The following is a 12,820-nucleotide window of genomic DNA, read 5'->3' as shown; positions in this document are numbered from 1 at the left end:
GTGACAAGACTGTTCCTTCATTAGCTATTCCAGGACTGTCTGCTGAGTACCTACACTGTGTCAGACGCTGTACTGGGCACTAGCATTAGAGTGGAGAAAAAGGCAGAGAGCGCGCACACATCTAGTGAAGGGAGATGGAAAACAGGCTTTTAAACAAATAAATATACAAGAGCATTTCGGATAGTGATTACTGCCGTGAAAGAAAACCAGCGGGGACACCACCTGACGTTGCCTGGTGCGGGGGGGGGGTGGGGGGGTGGGCGGGGGTTGGTCAGCTTTCCAGAAGGGATCAGGGAAGGTCTGGCTGACCTCATGGCAAGGAGATGTCAGCGAAGAGAAGATATGGGGAAAGGGTCAAATCAGGGCAAATGGAGTGTGAGGTCCGCAAGGAATGGATGAGCTCATCCTGCTCAAGACAGAAGCCGAATGGAGGCGGCAGGCTTGGGAACAGCCAGAGTTGGGGAGCCGGAGACAAAGACATGGCCACAATCCAGACGACGGGGCCTGTGGCCATGGGAAGGACGGCGGATTTTATTTAAGTTCACATTGAAGCCGTTGTAAAGTGGGGGCGGTGGCTGTTATTGTTTGATGTTGTTTTAAAGCAGGGGAGTGAGATGATCTATATTTTTAAATATATTTAATATATAAAATTATATTAACTTATATTAATATAATATATAATTATGAATTTATATTAATTACATATTAATTAATACAAAATATTTATATCGTTAAAAGATCACTGGTTGCTTTGTGGAGAAAACACTGAAAGGTGGGAAGGGGACAAGAAAAAAGGAGGGAGGGGGCCGGCTGGTGGTATAGAGGTTAAGTGCGCACATTCTGCTTCAGCGGCCCGGGGTTCATGGGTTCAGATCCCGGGTGTGAACCTACATACTGCCTGGCAAGCCATGCTGTGGCAGGCGTCCCACATATAAAGTAGAGGAAGATGGGCACAGATGTTAGCTCAGAGCCAGTCTTCCTCAGCAAAAAGAGGAGGATTGGAGGCAGATGTTAGCTCAGGGCTAATCTTACCCCCCAAAAATAAATAAATTAAAAAATTTTTTTTAAAAAGGAGGGAGCCCATTGAGGGTGGTGCCTGAGGCTTCTCCATGGCATGGATGCAATATCCCCACAGTCCACCCAGCTTTCCTTCCTCCACGTCAATGCTGAGGAAGGCCGTATGAACCAAGGATAGGTCTAGTCAAAGAGAGCCCCCACCCGCACCCCGAGCAAGACCTGAGCAGGGGTCGCCCTGAGTGAGATCAGTGGGCTGAGGGCAGGTCTTTGATGTCACTAAGGTCTCCTGGAGGGGTGGAAATGGTCAGTTTGTTCATCATGAAGGAGGAATTGGATGGGGGCCAGGCACACAGCAGTCTCCCTTGACCCCCGTCCCCCTCCAGAACTGCCCCATTGCTCTGCTCCCTGTGCCATACCACTCTGCTTCCTTCCTCCCGTTCTCTCCTGAACCCATTTCAAGAGGGCTTGGTCCCCATCACTGCGCTGAAATCGCTCTGGAGACGTTGCCCAAGCCAGAGGTCCTCTCAGTCCTCAGCTTACTCAGCTGACCAGCAACACTCGATGGGGCTGATCCCTCTCTCCCTCTGGAATCACTTTCTCCTCTGGCTTTCCTTGTCTTCTCCTCCTCCCTCCCGGGCCATCCCCTCTGTCTCCTTTCTGGTGCCTCCTCATCTCCTGACCTCTGAATGTCAGAGCTCCCGGGGCTAGGTCCCCCGACCTCTCCTCCCTCCACACTCTCAGTGATCTCACTGAGCCCTGTGCCTTTCAATCCCATCTATTAACTGACGTCTCCCATTTGATATTCCCAGCCTGACCCCCTCCCCTGAATCCCAGTCTCCTTTAGCCACCTCCTATTTGACATCTCCTCTCAGACACTAGCCGGGATATTGAATTGAACGTGTCCAGAATAAAGCTCCTGATCTTCCACCCCAGAATTGCTCCGCCCACCATCTTCCTCAACTCAGGGAACAGCAACCAGCCTTCCCCACAGTGTGTGCACGCTGCCTGTCTCCTCCCCCAGCATGGGAGCCACCGGGGCAGGGCCAGTGCTTGGCACACAGTAGGAGCTGGTTGTTGAATGGATGAAACGCCTCCTCAAGGGATCCTCCCATCCCCTTTAACCAGCTCTTCTCCGGTTACGTGTTCTCACAGAACCGTGACCTCTCCCTGAGAGCATTTACAGTGGCTATTGTACAATCATCAATGTGGTTCTCTGAGTGACATTAGTCTCCACCATCAGCTGACAAACTACATGAGAGCAGGAGCTATTTCAGTTTTGGTTACCAGCATCTAACCTGGAGCCCGGCATTGAGTAAGAACTCAATAAGTAAAAATAATAATAATAGATATTTTTAAATGAATAAAGAGATAATACAAGCTATGGGTCCTCTCTCCAGAAAAAGGTACTCACACACACACACAATGTGTGTTAGGACTCCAGCTTAGGAATCCTTTGCTTAATCCATTCAGGGTGCTCTAACAAAATATCACAGACTGGGTGGCTTAAAAACAACAGAAACATATTTATTGCTCACAGTTCTGGAGGCTGGAAGTCCAATCAGAGTGTCAGCATGATCGGATAAGGTCACAGGTCACAGACTTCTCATTGTACCCTCACAGGGCAGAAAGGGCTAGGGAGCTTTGTGGGATCTCTTTTATAGGACCACCAATCCCATTCATGAGGGCTCCACCCTCATAATCTAAGCACCTCCCAAAGGCCCCGCCTCCTAATACCATCACCTTTAGGGGTTAGAATGTCACCGTATGAAATTTGGTGACACAAATATTCAGACCGCAGCACCCTAGCTGTATTACAACAGGCTAAACTTCCTCTGTGGTTCGCAGGTTGAAACAGAGGAATGTCGCCCTTCTCTCTCTTCTTCAGTGATGGCACAGAGGGAAGTAGATACCCTGACAAAATGTTCGAATTAGTTGGGATACTTCTGAACACTCTTCAGAAACGGCATAAACGATAGGACTGGGAGGGAGAATAATGGGATGAAGGGCAAAAGAAGAGGCAGAGAGAGGCCCTCCCACAGAGCATTCCTACCATTTTTTCACCAAGAGAAATTGGCTTTGGTGGTAACAGTTGTTTGTCCCACCATCAAATTCAACCACATCAACGGGCTGCAGCTATTTTATGTGCACAATTATGTGCCATTTCATTGATTTTATAACTAACAGTGCTAAGAGAAGCACATTTAGAGAACCTCATAGGCATATATTCATTCCTTCAGCAAATGTTTATTGAGCATCTCCTGTATGCCACACACTCAAAGAGAATGGAGTGTGGGGACTACTTAGCCCCTTTTCCCACACTAAGCGTCAGAGGCTGGACTGTAATAGTTACAACATTCTGACGGATACCTCACTGCAGTTAGAAGTAGAGAGGTTCTTTAACTCGGTGTTCTACGAAGGGGACAAAAGGACTTGTTTGGAGAGACTGTCTCTTGCCTCCAGAATGAGTACTATATCCTCAACATGTTTACCTACAACCAACCACACAGAAGGGGCAGCGGTGTCAATACGGGCCTCCAGCTCCTCCTCACGGATGAGCTGATGATCACCCCCAACCAGGGGAGCTAAGTGAACCATTCGGGTTCAGGCTGGACTATTCTTTCTGGTCCTAGGGATCCTCATGTATTTCCAAAGTTTCTGGTTCTGTACCATCTGTACTAGAACAGTCACTTCTTCCTTCAAGGCCCTTTTAAGTAATTACAGAAAGGTTCTTCATTTTGGCTTATCTATTTGTTCAAAGCACAATCTTCAAGTGAGAAGTCTTTACCGAGAGATTTCTATAAAATAGGCTCCTCAAAGGCTGGCCCTCTGCCTTTCATATTCATGAGAGCGATGCGGCAGCTCTCTATCCCTTCATCCTGAGCACTCTGTATATGTCTTCTTTTAGGACAGCTTTGTCCTCTTCATCAGGGTCTCACTTTGCAAATGGTAGGCATGCAATAGATGTTGGGTGGGTGAACGGATGGATGGATGGCTGGATGGATGGATGGATGGACGGATGGATGAATGAATGGATCAATGGATGGATGGATGGAGAGATGGACAGGGAAGGATGGATGGAACCTGCCTCCCTATAACTTCTAACTCTGTTCTCCAAAATTTATTTAAAGCAAATGACCAACACTTCCTCTTCCTGAATGGTATGTATCTGGTGTGTCCCAGGTTTCCAAGCACCAGTGAGTACAAACCTGTCACTTTTATAGTAATCCCAAATCTTGATGATTTAAGCCCACATTCAGCAACACTAAGTCTAGCTTTTTAAATAAGCATTCTCCACCAAGAATTTCTGTGAATCATCAGGAGTACTTACTACTATAAGATGAATGTGCTCAAGCCCCCACTAGCTTGTGAATCCTATGTAAGGTCATTTTCAAGGTCCTGATGAAATGGAGACTCACAGAGAATCAGAGCCATGGCCTTCAGGCTTTATCATGCTTCTGCTCTGTTACTCTGAGTCAACCATTCAACCACCAAAATTCCAACCTCTGTCAGACCACTAATCTCCACTATTCTTCTCCTTCTACTGCCTAAGACCAGCTACTTCCAAAGTTCCCACAGAGCCACGTTGGGCCCCTAGTGACACAGTTCTTTCCTTTAATTCCCAGAGTACAGCACTTTCAAGAGAATGAGAGAATGAGATCAAGGGTGCCTTGCATTAAGGGGGAGTAATGAGGAGGCACATCCTACATCGTACCTGCCACCAGCGATCCCTCTAATCTCCAGGCCTCATTGCTCAGTCTGGTCCACTCAGTCAGATGTCTTCTTCACGCAGAGTGAGTTTCTTTCAAGAAGCTATTTTTCTCTCATCTAGCAAGGATTGCTTTGAGGAGCCCTGGTCCATCAGACAGGCCTGAATATGTCTAAACTGTAAATGAAGACAGGGTTCATTTGGCTTCCCTCCCACTAGGCTCCTGAACCTCATGCAAAACAAAAGGTACAGATGGACAGCTGTTTTCAGTATTCCTAAACATTCTGTGAAAGGCAATAATTCCACAAACACTGTAGGACACAAGGGGTGACTTGCGCAAACACACTGAGGATCTAGCTCCACACAGAACATCACAAAGTCTTATTTCCAACCCAGTCAAAATACCCCATCACAAGTACTTGAATGGACACTGTCTCATTTAGGGAGGGCTAAGCTGCAGAATCAAGACTTACCAATAATCCTGTGACTTACAAAATATACACAAGTTTGTCTCTTATGGAACAGTTCAACAACATACTTTTCATGCAGCTCAGCTCCATAGGGTCATTCAGGAATCCAGGCTGCTGGTGGTTCTGCTATCTTCAGTGGGGAGCATCTGAGGTCCTTCTAGTCATCACCATTTCAACCAGTAGGAAAGGGGGAAAAGGTGTGAAGGAGTGGGCAAGCAATGTTTCACAAGTCAGCCCTATAAGTGGCACACATCCTTCCCCTTACATTCCAATGGTGATAACCTGGTCACATGGCCACAGCTAGCTGCAGGGGAGACTGGGAAATGTAGTCCCTCGGAGAGCAGCCACATACCAGCTGCAACTCTACTACTCTAGAACAAGGGACAGCAAACTATAGTCCAATGGTCAAAATCCTTGAGCCCCCCAGATTTTATAACCAAAGTTTTACTGGAGCACAGCCACACCCATTCATTTACATATTGTCTATGGTGGCTTACCAGCTACAAAGGCAGAGTTGAGCGGTTATGGCAGAGACTTTATGGCCTGCAAAGCCTAAAATATTTACTATTTTTCCCTTTATAGAAAACTTGCTATTCCCTTTCCTAGAAAAAAAGGAGAACAGGTTCAGTGGGACAATTAGCAGTCTACACTTTCAAAATTTATCTCAGAGAGAGTGACATCAACATCACAGCAGAGTGAGCTCTTCCCTTAATCTCTCCAAACAAGATACAACGAAAAGGACATTCATAAACCAATAGAGGACTTTCACACAACACGACAGACATCTCAGGGATCCACACAGCCAAACGTCTAAACATGGGGCTGCTGGACACCCCCCAGGAGGCAGTGGAAGGAGGTAAGCGGATCTCCTCTCCCTCCCAAGCGGCAGTGACTAGGGCAGGGGTGGCCAGTGCATGACTCTGAGAAGAGAAGGGGGAAAAGGCAGCCCTAGCGGGAATGCTTGCTTTCTTGGAGTTGCCTCCCAGTCTGTGGGAATGCTCCACACCAAGGCAGCTAAGCAATCACAGGGGTGTCCAAACCAAGCCAAGCAGCCCAAGTGGGCAGACAGTGAGTGCAGAGCAGGAGTGCACAGGATCGTGCATGTGAAAGAAAGTGCCCCTCCCCACCCCACCTGGCACACCAGCTCAGCTGGTCAGCAGGAGCACAGGATCCCTGCCACAGCACCTGTGCCTATGTGTGTAAAGCAGCAGTGGCCAGCAGGCAAATGCAGATGGGCCCTGTCAGCCTAGCTTCCAACAGACAGGAACATCTGCCAGGGGTGCAGTGGGCTCAGAAAACACAGCTCCTGACCCCCTAGTAGTGGCAGATGGAATCTGCGACCAGATACTACCACTATGCAACAGCAAAAGTCCACCCCATCAAATAGCATGAAGAAGTATATTAACACTCCAGACCAAAAGGAAAATGACAAGTACCCAGAAATCAATCCTGAAGGCACAGAAATTTACAATCTAAGCAACAGAGAATTCACAATAGTTATCATAAAAAACTCAGTGAATTACAAGAAAATTCAGAAAGACAGTTCAATGATCTCAAGAATAAAATTAATGAACAGAGGGAATTCTTCACAAAAGAGACTGAAACTATTTAAAAAAAAAAATCAGAAATATAGGAGGGGGCCAGCCCTGTGGCTGAGTGGTTAATTTCATGGGCTCCACTTCGGTGGCTTGGGGTTTCACCGGTTCAGATCCTGGGTGCAGACATGGCACTGCTCATCAGGCCATGCTGAGGCGGCATGCCACATAGCACAACCAGAGGCACTCAAAGCTAGAATATACAACTATGTGCTGGGGGGCTTTGGAGAGAAGAAGAAAACAGAAAAAAAAAGAAGATTGGTAACAGATGTTAGCTCAGGTGCCAATCTTAAAAATATATATATTTAAAAAAAAATGTTGGAGGGGCTGGCCCAGTGGTGCAGCGGTTAAGTGCGCACGTTCCACTTCGGCTGCCCGGGGTTCACCAATTCGGATCTTGGGTGCAGACATGGCACTGCTTGGCAAGCCATGCTGTGGTAGGCATCCCACATATAAAGTTGAGGAAGATGGGCACAGATGTTATCTTAGGGCCAGTCCTTCTCAGCAAAAAGAGGAGGATTGGCAGCAGTTAGCTCAAGGCTAATCTTCCTCAAAAAAAAAAAAAAAGGTTGGAGATGAAAAACACAATGAATGAGATAAAGAAAAATCTGGAATCCTTAAAAAATAGAGCTGATACTATAGAGGAAAGAATTAGTAATTTAGAGGACAGAAATATAGACATGCTGCAGATGGAGGAGGAGAGAGAACTAAGACGAAAAAGAAATGAAATTCTCCAAGAAATATCCGACTCAATTAGGAAATGCAACATAAGCGTCATAGGTATTCAGACGGAAGAGAGAGAGGGAGAAAGAAGCAGAGAGCTTCTTGAAAGAAATAATAGCTGAGAACTTCCCAAACCTGGGGAAGGAGCTGGAATTACATGTAAATAAAGCTAATAGATCTCTTAATTACATCAATATAAAAAGACCTTCTCCAAGGAATATATTAATAAAACTGGCAAAAGTCAATGACAAAGAAAAAATATTAAGGGCAACAAGGCAGAATAAAATAACCTAGAAAGAAACTACCATCAGGCTTTCAGCAGATGTCTCAGCAGAAACCTTACAGGCTAGGAGAGAGTGGAATGATATATTCAAAATACTGAAAGACAAAAACTTTCAGCCAAGAATACTCTATCCAGCAAAACTATCCTTCAGATATGCTGGAGAAATGAAAGTTTCCCCAGAGAAACAAAAGCTGGGAGAGTTCATCACCACAAGACCACACCTAAAAGAAGTGATCAAGAAGGCCCTCATACCTGAAAAAAAAAAGAGAGAGTTTACAAAGCCTTGAGCAAGGTGATAAATAGGCAGAGAAAATCAGAAAATCATAGCTCTCTATCAGAACAGGTTAGCTAACACTTAATTATAACATTAAAGATAAAGGAAAGGAAAACATCAAAAATAACTATAAGGACTTCATTTCAAAGACAAACTCACAACACAAAATGGGATAAGTTGTGACAACAACAACGTAGTGATGAGGAAAGGGATGGAACCTGCTTAGAGTAAGGAAATAAGAGACTATCAGAAAACAGACTATCTCATCTACAAGATCATTTAAACAAACCTCACAGTAACCAATAAACAAAAAACCAGAACAGAGAACCAAATGCTAAATAAAGAGAAGACTGAGAAAATCATCATAAAGAACCACCAAACTGAACTGGCAGTCTGAAATACACAGGACAAGTAACAAGGGAAATACAGAACAACTCGAAAACAAGAGATAAAATGTCAGTATTAAGCCCTCATGTATCAATAATCACTCTAAATGTAAAAGGATTGAATTCTCCAATAAAAAGACACAGAGTGGTGGGATGGATTAAAAAAACAGATCCAACAATATGCTACCTCCAGGAAACACATCTCAGCTCTAAAGACAAACAAAGGCTCAGACTGAAGGGATGGAAGATGATACTCCAACCTAATGGCAAACAAAATAAAGCAGATGTTGCCATACTTTTATCAGCTAAAGCAGACTTCAAGATAAAAAAGGCAGAGACAAAGAGAGGCAGCATATAATGATAAAAGGTACACTCCACCAAGAGGACATAGCACTTATAAATATATATGCACCTAACACAGGAGCACCAAAGTACATAAAGTAACTATTAACAGACCTAACAGGAGAAATGAACAGCAACACAATAATAGTAGGGGACCTCAACACTCCACTTACATCAACGGATAGATCATAAAGACAGAAAGTCAACAAAGAAATAGTGGAATTAAACAAAAAACTAGACCAAATGGACTTAATAGATATATATAAAACACTCCATCCAAAATCAGCAGAATACGAATTCTTCTCTACTGCACATGGACCATTCGCAAAGATAGACCATATATTGGGAAACAAGGCAAGCTTCAATAAATTTAAGAAGATTGAAATCATATCAAGCATCTTTTCTGACCATAATGCTATGAAACTAGAAATCAACTACAAGAAAAAAGCTGGGAAAGTGACAAATATATGGAAACTAAACAACATGCTACTGAACAACCAATGGTTCATTGAAGAAATTAAAGGAGAAATCAAAAAATATCTGGAAACAAATGAAAATGAAAATACACCATACCAACTCATATGGGAGGCACCAAAATCTGTCCAAAGAGGGAAATTCATAGCAATACAGACCTACCTTAACAAAGAAGAAAAATCTCAAATAAGTAATCTTAAACTAGACCTAACAGAGCTAGAAAAAGAAGAACAAAGCCAAAGTAATCAAAAGGAGGGAAATAATAAAAATTAGAGCAGAAATAAATGAAATTGAAACCAATAAAACAGTTGAAAGCATCAACAAAACTAAGGGCTAGTTTTTCAAGAGGATAAACAAAATTGATAAAACTTTAGCAAGACTCACTAAGAAAAAAAGAAAGAAGGCTCAAATAAATAAAATTAGAAATGAAAGAGGAGAAATTACAATGGATACCACAGAAATACAAAGGATTATAAGGGAATAATATGAAAAACTATATGCCAACAAATTGGGCAATCTAGAAGAAATGGATAAATTCTTAAGACTCATACACCCTCCCAAAAGTGAATCAAGAAGAAATAGAGAATCTGAATAGACTAATCACAAGTAAAGAGATTGAAATAGTAATCAAAAACCTCCCAAAAAATAAAAGTCCAGGACCAGATGGCTTCTCTGGAGAATTCTACCAAACATTCAAAGAAGATTTAATACCTATTCTTCTCAAACTATTCCAAAAAATTGAAGAAGACAGAATGCTTCCTAACACTTTCTACAAGGCCAACATCACCCTGATCCCAAAACCAAACAAGGACAACACAAAGAAGGAAAATTATAGGCCAATATCACTCATGAACATAGATGCAAAAATCTTCAACAAAATACTGGCAAACCAAATACAGCAATACATTAAAAGGATCATACACCATGATCAAATGGGATTTATACCAGGGACACAGGGATGGTTCAACATCCACAAATCAATCAACGTGATACACCACATTAACAAAATAAGGAATACAAAGCACATGATCATCTCAATATATGCAGAGAAAGCATTCAACAAGATCCAACATCTGTTTACAATAAAAACTCTCAATAAAATGAGTACAGGAGGAAAGTACCTCAACATAATAAAGGCCATATATGACAAACCCACAGTCAACATCATACTCAATGAGGAAAAACTAAAAGCCATCCCTCTGAGAACAGGAACAAGACAAGGGTGCCCACTCTCACCACTCTTATTCAACATAGTACTGGAGGTTTTAGCTAGAGCAATTAGGCAAGAAAAAAAAAAAAAACTTATCCAAATTGGCAATGAAGAAGTGAAACTCTCACTGTTTGCAGAGGACATGATTTTATGTACAGAAAACCCTAAAGACTCCGTTGGAAAACTATTAGAAATAATCAACAACTACAGCAAAATTGCAGAGTACAAAATCAACTTGCAAAAATCAGTTGCATTTCTATGCCCTAATAATGAATTAACAGAAAGAGAACTCAAGAATGCAATCCCATTTACAATTGCAACAAAAAGAATAAAATATCTAAGAATATATTTAACCAAGGAGGTGAAAGACCTATGCAATTAAAATTTTAAGACATAATTGGAAGAAATTGATGATGACATAAAGAAATGGAAAGATATTTCATGTACGTGGATTGGCAGAATAAACATAAAACGTCCATACTACCTAAAGCAATCTACAGACACAACGCAATCCCAAACAGAATCACAATGACATTCTTCATGGAAATAGAACAAAGAATCCTAAAATTCATATGGGGCAACAAAAGACTCTGAATTGCTAAAGCAATCCTGAGAAAAAAGAACAAAGCTGGAAGCATTACAATCCCTGACTTCAAAATATACTACTAAGCTATAGTAATCAAAACAGCAAGGTACTGGTACAAAAACAGGCACACAGATCAATGGAACAGAATTGAAAGCCCAGAAATAAAACTACACATCTACAGACAGCTAATCTTCGACAAAACAGCCAAGAACATACAATGGAGAAAGGAAAGTCTCTTCAATAAATGGTGTTGGAAAACCTGGACAGTCACATGCAAAATAATGAAAGTTGACCCTCATCTTATACCATAAGCAAAAATTAACTCAAAACGAATTAGACTTGAATGTAAGACATGAAACCATAAAACTCCTAGAAAAAAAACATAGGCAATACACTCTGACTTCAGTCTTAGCAGTATCTTTTCGAATGCCGTGTCTACTCAGGCAAGGGAAACAAAAGAAAAAATAAACAAATGGGGCTACATCAGACTAAAGAGCTTCTGCAAGACTAAGGAAACCATGAACAAAATGAAAAGACAACCCACCAACTGCAAGAAAATATTTGCACATCAATCTAAGGAAGTATCATGTATCCTTTTGGTTCAGCTGACCAGGAAAATTCTGGGAGAAAGTGAATGAACTTTTGGTAAGAATACAAATACAGGGGCCAGCCTGGTGGTGTAGTGGTTAAGTTCGCACACTCCACTTCAGGGGCCCAGGGTTCACCAGGTTCAGATCCCAGGTGTGGACCTACACACTATTCATCAAGCCATGCTGTGGTGGCATCTGACATACAAAGTAGAGGAAGACTAGCACAGATGTTAGCTCAGTGACAATCTTCCTCAAGCAAAAAGAGGAGGATTGGCAACAGATGTTAGCTCTGGGACAATCTTCTTCACCAAAAAAAAAAAAGAGAGAGAGAAAAGAATACAATCTGTTAAGTTATTTTATAACTTAGAGCTAAATATAGACCCCATAATTAGATATCTTCATTCAGTTTCAGACGGTCATTTGAAAAGTATGTGGCTAAAATGAAGAAGATAAATTGTGGCAGACTGCCCTACGGAAATACTTTGTCCCGAGCAAAAAGTTTCAGAGGGACCAAAAGATTGTAATCTGATTTACAAATTGCATTTTTGGAGAGTGTTTTTTGTCAGTTTATGAGCACGTTTCCAATCTAGTATTCAAAATTACATCCGGTACAGACAAATCAGACAATGTGTGTGTGTAAGTTTGAACTTCCCAGCCACCTTGCCTTGAAATTGAAAACCCCCAGCTTCTTATCAGTTTAGGGAGAAATGTTTATAGCTTTTAGCCTGTTAAAATATCCAGTGGCCATAATCTTGACTTGTTAGAAGCAAGAGAGGACATTTGTTGTTTTTTCCACCTAGCACTCCTGCAGTGCCCTTTGGGGAACTCTTCGTTGCACATTTCACATGGTCCTGGTGGCCCATGGGTAAAGGCATGTAGCCTAAGCTGCAGGCTTGGACCCCACCACTGGACAAGTCTAAGAATGACCTGTCACAGTGTTCTCTGGATTTGCTGTATGGATTTGCTGCATCGACGTTCAGAGAGACACATTCTCTCTCCACCAGGACTGCTAAGCTAGGGGTCTGGGAGTTGGGGGCTGTGGGTGGACATCCATGTTGTTGCAACTCAACAACAACAAACACAAACAATCTGACGGAAAAATGAGCAGAGGATGGGAACAGACATTTTTCCATAGAAGATATATAGATGGCCAACAGGCACATG

The sequence above is a fragment of the Equus asinus genome, chromosome 12 (assembly GCF_041296235.1).
Source record: "Equus asinus isolate D_3611 breed Donkey chromosome 12, EquAss-T2T_v2, whole genome shotgun sequence".
NCBI lineage: Eukaryota > Metazoa > Chordata > Mammalia > Perissodactyla > Equidae > Equus > Equus asinus.
This window is presented reverse-complemented; position numbering follows the sequence as displayed.